Genomic DNA, 14436 nt, shown 5'->3' on the forward strand with positions numbered 1-14436 from the left:
AGTCCTCAGGGAGGGATACAGGATTCCCTTCTTGACGGAACCTCCTCCTCTGATTCCCGAGCATTGGGCGGAGTGTCTGGCCCCCAAGGATCACATGAAGAAAGCAGCCTTGCAGGAGGAGGTGTCGGCCATGTTGAACAAAGGAGCACTGCAGCCCGTCCGAGAATCGTCCCCGGGGTTTTACAGCAGGCTCTTCCTGGTGGAGAAAGCTACGGGGGGTTGGAGACCAGTCATCAACCTCTCGGCCCTGAACAAGTTCATCAGAAAGACGTCCTTCAAGATGGACACGCCGAAGTCGGTACTGGCAGCCTTGAGGGAAGGGGACTTCATGATGTCCCTGGACCTCAAGGACGCCTACTTTCAGATCCCCGTACACCCCTCCAGCAGGAAGTTCCTCAGGGTGAAGTGAGGAGCCCAGTCTCTGCAGTTCAGGACCCTCTGCTTCGGCCTGTCGACGGCACCTCAGGTCTTCACGAAGGTTTTCACCGTAGTATCAGCCTGGGCACACAAGCAGGGCATCAGGCTGATCAGGTACCTCAATGACTGGTTGCTTCTTTCAGCCTCAGAGGCCGCCTTAAAGGAGCAGGGGGCAAAGCTGTCACAGTTCTGCAGGGAACTGGGGGTTACCATCAATCGGGACAAGTCCCAGTTGATCCCCACCACCAGGATGACGTACCTGGGGATGGTCCTGGACTCCCAGGTAGCAAGGGCATTCCTCTCTCAAGAGAGACTGGACAATATAGACCACATAATTTGACCATTCCTAGCAAATGTGCCAGTGAGGGCCAAGGATTGGCAGCGACTCGTGGGCCACCTGGTCTCGGAGAAGCTAGTTCCTCAGGGGAGGCTCAAGCTGAGGCCGGTCCAGTGGAATCTGAAGGGCCTCTGGCCACCGGGAGATCCGCCTCGGTCCTTTGTCATGATGACCCCAGCCACCAGAAACATGCTCCTCTGGTGGTCCGACAGTGCAAACACCCTACGGGATGTGCCGTTCGCGTCCACTCCTCTGGAGATGTTGCTCTTCACGGACGCATCAAAGAGACGGCAGAGGGAAAGTGGTCCCCGGAGGAGAAGCTTCTCCACATAAACCTGCTCAAGCTGCTGGCGGTTCAAAAGGCCCTCGCAATATTTGCCCATCGGCTACAGGGAAACACAATAGCCCTCAGGTGCTCAAGAGGCTCAGGCAATCAAGGGCAACAGTGATGACTTTGGTAGTGCCCTGGTGGCCGGAGAGGGAGTGGTTCGTTGATCTACAGGACCTGGCCACCCTTCCTCCGTGGCCTCTACCAGTAAGGGAAGACCTTCTGCACCAGCCTCACTTTCGAAGGTTTCACAAAAACCCTCAGTGCCTCCAGCTATACACGTGGAGGTTATCGAGCGTCTATTGAGGAAAGAAGGATACTCGGGGAAGACGGCTTCGAGGATGTCAGGGTATCTGCGGAAGTCCTCAATCGTGGTGTACCAGGCCAAGTGGGCCACGTTTGTGAAGTGGTGTGCCACGCAGAATCTGAGGCCTCTGGATGCATCAGTCCACAAGATTGCACATTCTGGTCCACCTGAGGGAAGACCTGGGGGTCTCCATTCCAGCCATCAAGGGGGTCCGAGCAGCCCTGGGGCAGGTCTTTCAGCTCAGAGGCATCGACCTGGGGGCCTCTCGCCAGATTACCATGCTCATCAGAAGTTTCGAGCAGTCTTGTTCCCCCCCGCCACTCAGGACCCGCAGTGGGACGTAGCCAAGGTTCTCAAAGTTTTGACAAGGCCTTCCTTTGAGCCCCTCAAGGATATTCTAGATAAAGACCTCACCCTCAAAACGGTGTTCTTGCTGGCTCTGGCCTCAGCCAAGCGTGTGAGTGAGCTCAACGGCTTGTCATTCGAGGTCTCGCACTCGAAAGGGTGGAAGGACCTGTCCTTTAGGTTTCTGCCCGAGTTTGTGGCCAAAACGCAGAACCCTGCCATTGCAGACCCAAGGTTCGAGGGGTTCTCGGTCCCGGCGATCCCTCACTCGGACAACCCGGAAGACTTGCTCCTGTGCCCAGTGAGAACGGTCAGGAAATACCTCAGCAGGACAGCCAGACTCCGGCCGGGCATCACAAGTCTGTTTGTCTCCTCAGGCCCGGCAAAGAAGGCAGTGTCGAAAAACACAATCTCCTTCTGGCTTCGGCAAGTCATCAAGAGAGCTTACGCCAGTGAGGGGTCTGCAGTCCCTGGTACCCTGCGACTCCATGATAAATTTTATTAAGAGGTCTTAGCACTCCATTGGCCTTTGACAGCAACATGGCAGTGGGCCAAATCATGCGAGCAGGCACATGGTCCAGGCAGTCCACCTTTACGGCCCACTACCTGAAAGACTGCACAAGGAAGTCCCTGGACTCCTTCTCCATTGGACCAGTGATTTCCACCCTTCAACAAGTTTAGAGCTACAGTCCCGGGGAGCCCGAGGGAAGTAATTGCGAGCGACACATGTTCCCCTCTTACTCCCCTGTCCCTTCCCTTCCCTCTTACCATGTGAGAGATGGATGTTTTGGAAGCCCATGTCCGGATTATTTATAAAGGCGAGTTTATACAAACGGGTAGACTTTTGCGTGCTTCCCCTGACTCTCCTACCCTGTTCTTTATGTCGTCTGGACCAAGCTGCCTATCTAGGTCCCATGCCCTTGGATGGTAGTGGTGGGTCTTCCGGCCTGTAAGTCCGCCCCCGCCTCTTAAAGTGTAAGTCTCCTAAGAAAGTAGTTCGAGGTAAGTACTCCGTGTTGGAACAAACCACAAATTTTAAGTAATATCACAAATTTTTAAGTAATTTGTATTTTTCCTAACATACTTACCTAGAACTACCTTCTTAGGAGTTACTGGTTACTCTACCTAACCGACCAGCTTTTTGTATAGTTTACCCTCTTTCCGTTTTCTACGGGGTCAACCTCAGGCAGTGTGATACGTGCCCTGAGACGACCCGGAGTCGGGCAGCGTGCTAGCTCAGGTCGTCGACTCGTCAGTAAGTTTCGTTGGAACAGGTACTACTCGATCCTGCAGGTTCTCGGGGAAGGATGGGTGGGCCATAACCCGAAGGTAGTTCTAGGTAAGTATGTTAGAAAAAATACAAATTACTTAAAAATTTGTGATTTGTTCCAACACGGTTACTTACCTAGAACTACCTTCTTAGGAGACTTCCACTTTAGGAGGTGGGAGTGTCCTGCAGGGATCAGAAGTCGACGGGGAAGCACGCGAGATAGGGAACCTCTAAGGAGGTCTTGGTTTCACAACTAGAAAACTGCACGAAAAGAAGGGGAACTATCCAAAAACTCACTTAGTGCCTAATGGCTTACCTTTTCAAAACCAACTCTGATACATGTCCTCTTGAAGGGAGCTCTTTTTAAGTGACTAAGGTCTTTTCAACATCTTCCTGGCCCGGACGGACCGGGGAAGGAAGGAACTAGTGTCTCTTGGCATCAACACCCCTGGTTACCCTGGGGCTATGACCTTAGATCTCTTGAAGGGCCGAAATGATTGGGCCAATGGAAAACCTGTCCAAGGATTTTCTCGAGCAATCTTTGAGATAGTGTTCCGTGAAGGTGGACTGTCTAGACCAGGTCCCATCCTTCAGGATCTTTCCCACAGCCATGTTTTTCTCGAAGGCCAGGGAGGTGCTCAGACCTCTAAAATCATATGGCCTTGGTTTTCCTGGGAGAGGAGTCCCAGAAGCCTCGTAGGCCCTCTTTATCACCTGTTGCAGCCAGAAAGAGATAGAGTTCTTCGAGACCGGTTTCTTCACCCGGCCTGTCGAGATGAATAAATTTTTGATCTGAGGGCGGAAATTTCCGGTCCTCTCCAGATATTTTCTTACTGTTCTCAAGAGACAAGAGTAGATCCTTCGGGTTGTCGGAGCGAAGGATGGCTGGCACCGAAAAACCCTCAAACCGAGGATCCCAACACGCCGGGTTCTGCGTCTTCGCCACAAAGCTAGGGACGAACCTAAAGGTAACTTCTCTCGACCCTTTGGAGTGTGAGACCTCGTAAGAGAGGCCGTGTAACTCGCTAACTCTTTTCGCCGAGGCCAGGTCTAAAAGAAAAGCTGTTTTAAGGGTGAGTTCTCTGTCTAGTACGTCCCTGAGAGGTTCGAAGGGTGGCTCTGACAGAACCTTGAGAACTCTGGCTAGGTCCCACTGCGGAACCCGTACCTCCTGGGGGGAACATGATTGTTCAAAACTGCGGATGAGCATAGAGATGTGCCTTGAGGCTCCCAAGTCAATGCCCCTAAGAAGGAAGACTTGACTTAGGACTGCTCAAACTCTTTTGATGGCCGGAATGGACGAACCCACGTCGTCTCTCAGGTACACCAGAAAGTCTGCAATGTCCTGGATCAACGCCCCTAAGGGCCTGATGTTCTTGGACGCACACCACTTCACGAAGACTGCCCACTTTGCCTGGTAGACTACTGCCGAGGAACGCCGTAGATAACCTGACATCCTTGCCGCGGTTCTCGATGAGTATCCTTCTTTCTTCAGGAGCTTCACGATAACTTCCACGCGTGAAGGCGGAGGGATCGAGAGTTTTGTGCCACCTGTGAAAGTGAGGTTGACGCAGGAGGTCTGGCCTGTTCGGAAGCGGCCAAGGAGGACGAAGAGCTAATTCTTTAAGGTCTGCGAACCAGTCTCTCTCCGGCCACCATGTCGCTACCAAAGTCATCGACAGGTTGGACGACACTCCCACTCTGTTCAACACTTGTCCTCGAACGCTGCTGACGGGTCTGGGGTCGGAGAACAGAACACGGGGAGTTGGGCGTTCAGACGTGTGGCGAATAAGTCTATCACTGGGGAGCCCCACATTAGGATGACTGCCCGAGCTACCTCCGGGTGTAGGGTCCACTCTGAACCTATCACTTGACCCGCCCTGCTGATGGCGTCGGGCATCACGTTCCTCTTTCCTGGGCTGAACCTTGCCGTCAGTTCTATCCCTTCTTCAGTCGCCCACTCTAACAGTTCCGTGGCTAGGGCGCATAGGACCCTTGACTTCATGCCTCCCTGTTTCTTTACATACGCCACTACTGTGGCGTTGTCGCACATTAACGCCACAGTGTTTCCTCGCAGGAAGTGTGCGAACTGTCGACACGCCCTCAGAACCGCTATCATCTCCAGGATGTTTATATGGAGAGACGCCTCCTCGCTGGACCACTGTCCTTTTGTTGATTCTCCTAGCAGGTGTGCTCCCCAACCCTCCTTCGATGCGTCCATGAACAACAGCATCTCCGGGGGATCGGGGGCGAAGGGCATACCTTTCTCTGTGCTCGACCTGATGTTCCACCAAAGAAGGGTCTCTCTCGTCTTTGGGAGGACTGGGACTATTTGTGAGGCTCCTTGCCTTGGGTCCACGACTCCTTCAGATTCCACTGTACCGGGCGGAGCCTGAGCCTCCCTTGCGGTACTAATCTTTCCAGCGAAAACAGATGACCCAGTAAATTCTGCCAGTCCTTGGCCCTCCTGGGTTGTCCCGTCAGGAAGGGTTGAAGGATATGTTCCAGGTTGGCTAACCTCTCCCCCGAGGGGAAAGCTCTTACTAACTGGGTGTCCAGGACCATCCCCAAGTAAGTCATTCTGGTGCTGGGGACTAGTTGGGATTTCCCCAGGTTGACCGTGATCCCTAATACCCTACAGAGGTCGAGCAACATAACGCCTTGCTCCTTCAGTTGTTCCCTTGAGGCAGAAAGAAGCAACCAGACGTCCAGGTACCTGAGTAGTCGTATGCCTTTCTCGTATGCCCATACTGAGATCGTGATGAACACCCTCGTGAACACTTACGGGGCCGTCGAAAGGCCAAAGCACAGGGTTTTGAACTGCAGGACCCTGGACTCCCACTTGATTCTGAGGAACTTCCTGCTGGAGGGGTGCACGGGGATTTGAAAATAGGCATCCTTGAGGTCGAGAGACATGAGGAAATCCCCCTCCCTCAAGGCTGCTAGCACCGTCTTGGGGGTGTCCATTTTGAAGTCCGTCTTTGAGACGAACTTGTTGAGGGCTGAGAGATCTATGACCACCCTCCTGTCGATTCCTCCACAAGGAAGAGCCTGCTGAAGAAACTCGGGCCGGGGTTCTCCACTGTCTCCAAAGCTCCCTTGGCGATCATGGACGCTACTTCCTCTTGTAGTGTCGACCTCTTCAAGGGGTCCTTTGGAACCAGCCACTCGGCCCGATGGGCTGGGATGAGAGGGGGAGGCTCTTCTAGGAAAGGGAGTCTGTAGCCCTCTTTCAGGACCGTCACCGTCCAGGGATCCGCACCGAGATCCCGCCCTGGTTGCCAAAAATGTCTGAGGCATCCCCCTACTAGGGGCTCCTGAAGGAGTAGGGGGCCTCTCTTCCTACCTCCTTCTGGAGGAGTGGCCAGAGCGACCTCTCCTAGAGATACTGTAGGAGGGTCTGAAGGCTGACTAAGGGGCTTCGTTGGTCCTACGGGTGGTCTGCTGAGAGGTTTGAAGCCAAGGAGCTAACGGTGGGTCTCTTCGAGGCAGCAAAGGGGCGGACTGGGAGGAGTGAGGGACGTCCGCTGAGGCTCTTCTAAACACGGGCTTCCTCATGGGGGGGAGGCCTAAGGTCCGTGTCTCTTACTCTCCTCCCTTTCTCCATCGTATCCTCCACCAATTTGATGGGGAAAATGTCGTTTCCCCACACGGAGGAATTCCTCAGTCTCCTAGCTTCTCTGTCAGGTAACTTCCGCACCAACTTGCTAAGGACAGTATCCCTCTTTCTAAGTACCCAGTTCGTAGCCATAGACAGGGACTGGGACGACAAAAACTTAAAGGCCTTGCCTCCCGAACTAACTATCTCCTTCAGCGTGGCCTGATTGTCTGGAAGGGAGAGGTCGTGGGACGCCTGAAACCCCACCAAGTCGCAAGACCACCAATCCAACCAGGAGGACACGTAAACAAGGTCCTGTGCCATGTCCTCCATCATAGAGGCTTCTGACGGGGAAAAGCACACGGGGGCAGTGGTGGCCCTGTCTTCCGAGGCTCCCTGGTTCAGTGAGGTCACCGCTGTTCTACCGCACGGGGTCCGCCGCGATGCCCTACTGGGACGTAGAAACGTTTCTGCGATTTCAGCCCTGGAAGCAGCCTGAAGGAACTCTGGCTTCTGGGGGCCTCCGTCAGTCCTGCCAGGTAACTATCTATTCTCTCTATCCCCAACTTCACGTCCGGAGCGAGAGGGAGAGACAATGAAGGCTTTTGTTGCACAGGGTTGACGACCATTATGGACAGTCCGGAGAGCACGGCCTTTGCTGCTGAGGGCTTAGGTTCGTCTAATCGGTGGTGTCGACGAATTAGGGCCAGAACCTTACAGTAGGAGGAGATGCCGTCAGACGAGCACTCCCCTCCTTCCACCAGGGCGCCCGTCACCAGTTCCTCCGTACGGGGGTACTCCGTGACGGTAGGAAAGGCAACGCTGGACTAGTCTGCCCGTGGTATGGGCTGCCCCGTGGGGACGAAGGTATCCGTCATGGGAGTACCTTGTTCCACGGGGGACTCCGTGGATGGGGGATCCATGCTGACCGACGGGCGCCCTTGGTGCTTTAGGAAGGCCTCCAAGGTGCCCGTGGTCGACGCTAAGCCTTCCTTCATAACATACCCGTGGTATGGGCTGCCCCGTGAGGACAAAGGTATCCGTCATGGGAGTACCTTGTTCCACGGGGGACCCCATGGATGGGGGGATCCATGCGGACCGACGGGCGCCCTTGGTGCTTTAGAAAGGCCTCCAAGGTGCCCGTGGTCGACGCTAAGCTTTACTTCACAAGATACCCGTGGTATGGGCTGCCCCGTGAGGACGAAGGTATCTGTCATGGGAGTACCTTGTTCCACGGGGGACCCCGTGGATGGGGGGATCCATGCGGACCGACGGGCGCCCTTGGTGCTTTAGGAAGGCCTCCAAGGTGCCCGTGGTCGACGCTAAGCCTTCCTTCATAAGACGTACGTCCTTCCCAAGGGAAGAAGAAGCGGAGGCCACCGTTGGGTTAGTCACTACACGGGGGGCCTGGTTCGAACCCTCTTGCCGGGTGACTGGTCCGAAGGAGGAGGTAATAGGATGAGACACAGAAGGCGAGGCTCTAAGGAGCCACCCGGAAGCGGCCGCGGCTGTGGTAACCTTAAACAGCTCGCTCCGGGGCACTGTGATGCTCACCCACTCCTTGGACTTGTTCTTCTTAGAGGAAACATCCAAGACTGCGGGGGGAAAACCTCGACGTTTCCCAGGTGTGGGAGGCTGCAGAAACACGGAGGGTAACGTAGACGAGGGAGCGATTGAAGTACCTGAAATAAGCCATGATGCCGGGGAAGAATCCACACTTGGATTCCCCCACATAGGATCTTCCAAGGAGACGGGACCTGCGGGCACCAGGACCTCGCCTCCTACCCACACTCCCGTACTACTCTCAGGCCCCACACATGCCTGCCCCACACTAGACACTTCCCCCACTGGAATATCAGACTCTTGGGGAAGGGCAATGGGCCTCTTCCCCGCAACGGACTTACCTCGTCCCCTACTCTGGGTAGGGGAAGAAGGACGGGAGCTACGGTCTGCCGAGACTTCTGGGGAAACCACAGGCGACGAGACACTGGATTCCTTAGGCGACTTCTTAGCCGCCGCCTTCTTCTCAAGTCCCGAAGAGCATCCACTGGATCTCACTCCAGTTAGGACACTCCGGGCACGTAGAGGCAGGGGAACACACTTTCCCCCTACACGTGGAGCACAAGGAGTGGGGATCAATCTCAGGTTGATCCAAAACGCAACGCTAATACACCCAGAGACACAAGGATGCAAAGGGAAAGTGAAAGGGAAACACGTGGGTAACACGCGGTAAGCACAAAGGATCGGGGGGACACAAAGGGTCGCACAGGTAAGAGAGAATGCGGCGAGATGTTGATCACGCCGCGACCAGAAACTTACTGACGAGTCGACGACCTGAGCTAGCATGCTGCCCGACCCCGGGTCGTCTCAGGGCACGTATCACACTGCCTGAGGTTGACCCCGTAGAAAACGGAAAGAGGGTAAACTATACAAAAAGCTGGTCGGTTAGGTAGAGTTACCAGTAACTCCTAAGAAGGTAGTTCTAGGTAAGTAACCGTGTTGGAACAATTGTATTTTTCCTAACAATACTTACCTCGAACTAAGTACTTTCGGGTTATTGCCCACCCATCCTGCCCCGGGGTGCCTTACAGGTGTTCGAGGTAGACACTCATATGCTTACTGACGACAATGACCCAGTAGCGCACCCACACACTGACTCCGGGTTGCCTCAGGGCACACATATCCCTCTGCCACAGAGGGACCCAACAAGGGAAAACGGAGATAGGGGGGACTGCGCAAAATTCTTTGTCGGATAGGGAGGAGATCCCAGATACTCCTAAGAAAGTAGTTCAAGGTAAGTACTGTTAGGAAAAATGTTATTTTCCTTAGTAAAATAAATTTTTGAATATACTTACCCGGTGATCATATAGCTGCATCCCTGCTGCCCGACAGAAAAAACCTACGGGAGGAATACGCCAGCGATCGCTATACAGGTGGGGGTGTACATCAACAGCGCCATCTGTCAAGTAGGTACTCAAGTACTCGATGTCAACAACGAACCAATTTTCTCCTCTGTCCCACTGGTTCTCTATTGGGGAGGAAGGGTGGGTCCTTTAATTATGATCACCGGGTAAGTATATTCAAAAATTTATTTTACTAAGGAAAATAACATTTTTCAATATCAAACTTACCCGATGATCATATAGCTGATTCACACCCAGGGGGGTGGGTAGAGACCAGCATAACAAGTTGACATTATGAGCTAAGTATTCCGTATTTCATTTTAGCAGTTATTCAAAATAACAAGCATAAAATAAATAAGTACCTGGTAAGGAAGACGACTTGAACAATTACTCTGCCTTTTTAAGTACGTCTTCCTTACTGAGCCTCGCGATCCTCATAGGATGCTGAGCGACTCCTAGGAGCTGAAGTATGAAGGGTTGCAACCCATACTAAAGGTCCTCATCAAAACCTCTAATCTAGGCGCTTCTCAAGAAATGATTTTGACCACCCGCCAAATCAAGTAGGATGCGAAAGGCTTCTTAGCCTTCCAGACAACCCAAAAATATTTCAAGAGAAAGATTAAAAAGGTTCTGGAATTAGGGAATTGTAGTGGTGGAGCCCCCACCACTACTGCACTCGTTGCTACGAATGGTCCCAGAGTGTAGCAGTTCTCGTAAAGAGACTGGACATTCTTAAGATAAAAGACGCGAACACTGATTTGCTTTTCCAATAGGTTGCGTCGAATATATTTTGCAGAGATCTATTTTGTTAAAAGGTCACGGAAGTTGTGACAGCTCTAACTTCGTGTGTCCTTACCTCCAGCCAAGCTTGGTCTTCCTCATTCAGAAGGGAATGAGCTTCTCGTATTAACAGTCTGATAAAAATAGGATAAAGAATTCTCTGACATAGGCAAAGATGAATTCTTAACTGAACACCATAAAGCTTCAGACGGGCCTCGTAAAGGTTTTAAAATAGAACTTAAGAGCTCTTACAGGACATAATACTCTTTCTAGTTCATTTCCAACCATACGATAAGTTTGGAATATCGAACGATATTGGTCAAGGCCGAGAAGGCAGCTCGTGTTTGGCTAGAAAACCAAGATGTAGAACATGTAGCCGTTTCGGATGAGAATCCGATGTTCTTGCTGAAGGCATGAATCTCACTGACTCTTTTAGCTGTGGTTAAGCATATCAGGAAAAGAGTCTTAAAGGTGAGATCTTTCAGGGAGGCTGATTGAAGTGGTTCGAACCTGTCTAACATAAGGAATCTTAGAACCACGTCTAAATTCCAACCAGGTGTAACCAAACGACGCTCCTTCGTGGTCTCAAAAGACTTAAGGAGGTCCTGTAGATCTTTATTGTTGGAAAGATCTAAGCCTCTGTGACGGAAGACTGATGCCAACATGCTTCTGTAACCCTTGATAGTGGGAGCTGAAAGAGATCGCTCTTTCCTCAGATATAAGAGGAAGTCAGCTATTTGAGTTACAGAGGTACTGGTCGAGGATACGGATACTGACTTGCACCAGTTTCGGAAGATTTCCCACTTCGATTGGTAGACTCTAAGGGTGGATGTTCTCCTTGCTCTAGCAATCGCTCTGGTTGCCTCCTTCGAAAAACCTCTAGTTCTCGAGAGTCTTTCGATACTCTGAAGGCAGTGAGACGAAGAGCGTGGAGGCCTTGGAGTACCTTCTTTACGCGTGGCAGACGTAGCAGGTCCACCCTTAGGGGAAGAATTCTGGGAACGTCTACTAGCCATCGAAGTACCTCGGTAAGTTATTCTCTCGCGGGCCAGAAGGAAGCAACTAGTGTCAACTTTGTCCCTTCGTGAGAGGCGAACTTCTGCAGTACCTTGTTGACAATCTAGAACGGAGGGAATGCATATAGATCTAGATGAGACCAATCTAGTAGAAAGGCATCTAAAAGAACTACTGCTGGGTCCGGGATAGGTGAGCAAAGTATTGAGAGCCTCTTGGACATCGAGGTTGCGAAGAGATCTATGGTTGGCTGGCCCCAGGTCTCTTGCATACATCCTTGTGGAGGGTCCAATATGTTGGAATTATTGTCCCTTCCTACTGAGACAATCTGCTAAGACATTCAAGTTGCCTTGGAAGAAACTTGTTACTAGTGAAAAGTCTAGACCTGTTGAACAGGAGAGGAGGTCACTTGCGAACTCGTACCATGTCAGAGAGTAGGTCCCTCCTTGCTAGGAGATGTACATCAAAGCAGGGAGTTGTCCGTGTTCACCTCCACTACTTTGCCTTGAAGGAGAGACCTGAAGCTTTTCCAGGTCAGACGTACTGCCAGAAGCTTCTTGCAGTTGAAATGCATTGTCCTTTGACTCGAGTTCCATAATCCCGAGCATTCCCTACCGCCTAAGGTCGCACCCCAGCCTACGTCCGATGCGTCTGAGAAGAGAACGTGGTTGGGAGTCTGAACAGTCAGGGGAAGACCCTATCAAAGGTTGATAAGGTCCTTTCATCAAGTCAGACCAGACTTATCTTCCGGAAACCGGGATCGAGACCGCTTCTAGCGTCTTGTCCTTTTCCAGTGAAGAGCTAGATGAAACCGAAGAGGACGGAGGTGTAGTCTTCCAAGTGACACCAATTGAACCACGGATGACAGTGTCCTAACCAGACTCATCCACAGCCTGACAGGGCCGTGTTCCTTCTTCAGCATCTTCTGGATGGATAGCAGGGCTGGGGGTTGATCGTCTTGTTCAGCCATGTCCTCATCAGAGGGTTCCTCATCCGAAACTGATGAGGAAACGGCAACGGAGTGAGCAACGTCTGACTCGCTGAATCCGGTCGCACTGGTGGATGCGTGACGGAGCCGGACACAAGATCATGGTACTGCTGCACAGTCTGTGAACTGTCAACCATGGGGAAGCGAGGAAGTACAGCGACAACCCGAAACTGTCTAGACTGTCTGGGTTGTGCAGACAACCCCTTATCGGGTTGCTGAGGTTGCCGCACTGCGTCACAACAAGTCACCTCTGCTGGTTGTTGAACGTCTTCCCAGTGACACACTGAACGTCCACAACCACCTCCGAGAGTCGCTTAACGTCAACGTGCAACTGGCAACCCACACTGGGTCGCACCGGTGGAGGAACCATCTCAACTGGCGGACGTGAGTAGGATACCTCAGCGTCAACAGGGCGTACAACCAACCGGTAGGAAGGTTGTTGGCAAGAAGGTTCTTCTCCGTAAAAAATACTCTATCAAGGACTAAGCTTGGACTGCATGTCTTGCAACAAAGCCCAAGGTCTATGGGAGCAGGTGTGGCAACAGACGGGGTTAGCGACTGAAGCGGAACCATTTACCCTCCCTGGAAGCATGTTATGCTTTAATTAAAGTCCATAGGAGGCTAAGCAGCTTAAGGCTCCTCTCCAAATGACAGAGTCCTCAAGGGAATATCAGAAGGAGGGAGAACAGCACTTTCTCATCTACAGGAACCATGTCCGAGAAAAGCTAGGTTATCTCAGTGAGGGTTTCACTGGTGCATAAGCAGCAGACCAGAAGGCAACGTTATGAAACTGCTTGACAGTCTGTGAACTGTCAAAAACTGAACTGTCAACCCCAACAGGTGCGTGAGGACATACAGCACTGGTGTATTAGTAGCACACCAGAAGGCAACGTCATGTAACTGTTTGACAGTCTGTGAGTTGGCAACAACCAAAGCTGTGTGGGGAAGCCTCAACTCCTGACTGACTAGTTTGCTGCGGGCGAGTGGCGGAAACCACAGTGTGTTGCGGAGGCTGACACACCGTGTCAAAACACGGCAGCTTGTGGTAGCTCACGCACGGCAACGGAGTGCTCCGTGTGTCTGTGGGAGTCAGCATGCGTCTGGCAGGGTCGACTGCGCATGGGTGGAGGAGCTCTCACAACAAGAGTGTGGGAGCAGGCAGCCATGCCGGGCGCACAACCGTGGCAGGCTGTAGGCCAACGGGTGCATCGTCAACCTTCTCCGCAGTCGGAGTGTGGGAGCTGGCAACAACAAAAGCGGAGTGCTGGTGCGTGGGAGGGACTGCCGTGGGTTGCGGAGCATGCCGCATTGCGGCAAAACACGGCAGCTTGACAGCACCTTCCCACTGCTGATGCGGTAGCTCACGCATGTCAACGGAGGGTGCAGCATGAACATGCGTCTGGCAGGATCGACTGCGCATCGGAGGTGGAGCTCTCACAGGTGGAGTGTGGGAGCAGGCAGCCGCAGTATCTGCTGAGCGCAAAACCGTGGCAGGTTGTAGGTTAACAGGTGCAGTGTCAACCTTCTCAGCACGATACTCCTGCATGAAGGAAGCAAGCTGAGACTGCATATCTGCAGCATGGACCACTAGGGTCTATAAAAGACGGCAACAAACGGAGCTACTGTCCGTTGTGACTGAGGGTCTAAAACAGCTGGTGCGGCAACAGACGGAGTTACTGCCTGTTGCGGTACCACCTTGCCTCTCTCGGAAGGTGTGCAGTCGTCGGATGACTGCAGCGAGTCCGAACTGACCCAGTGGCTACACCTAGGCCGTTGGACTTGCGCGGAAGGGACCGACTTCCACTTAAAAAAGCTGCAAGATTTGGTCCATGGTTTCTGCGAGAAACCTCTTCCGCAGACGAGGAATAAATGGGCTCTCTCGTCTTTGTGTGGGTGGGGTGATCACGTCGGCAACGTGTGTAGATACACCCGAAACCACGGAGGGAAACGTCTGTTCGTCGATCAAGGCCTGTGGAACCCATAAGTCCTTCGACATTACTTCTCCCCTGGGCTTGGGAGCTTGTAAGAGGTATCGGACTAGGTGAACCACTGGCACGAACAGACGAACCCTCGAACGCAACACTGTAACACTTTGCGCATATCACTTTATCACTTTTGATTTTCTGTTAGCACTTATTTCACTGAAATC

Source organism: Palaemon carinicauda, chromosome 22 (assembly GCF_036898095.1).
Source record: "Palaemon carinicauda isolate YSFRI2023 chromosome 22, ASM3689809v2, whole genome shotgun sequence".
NCBI classification, from domain to species: Eukaryota; Metazoa; Arthropoda; class Malacostraca; order Decapoda; family Palaemonidae; genus Palaemon; species Palaemon carinicauda.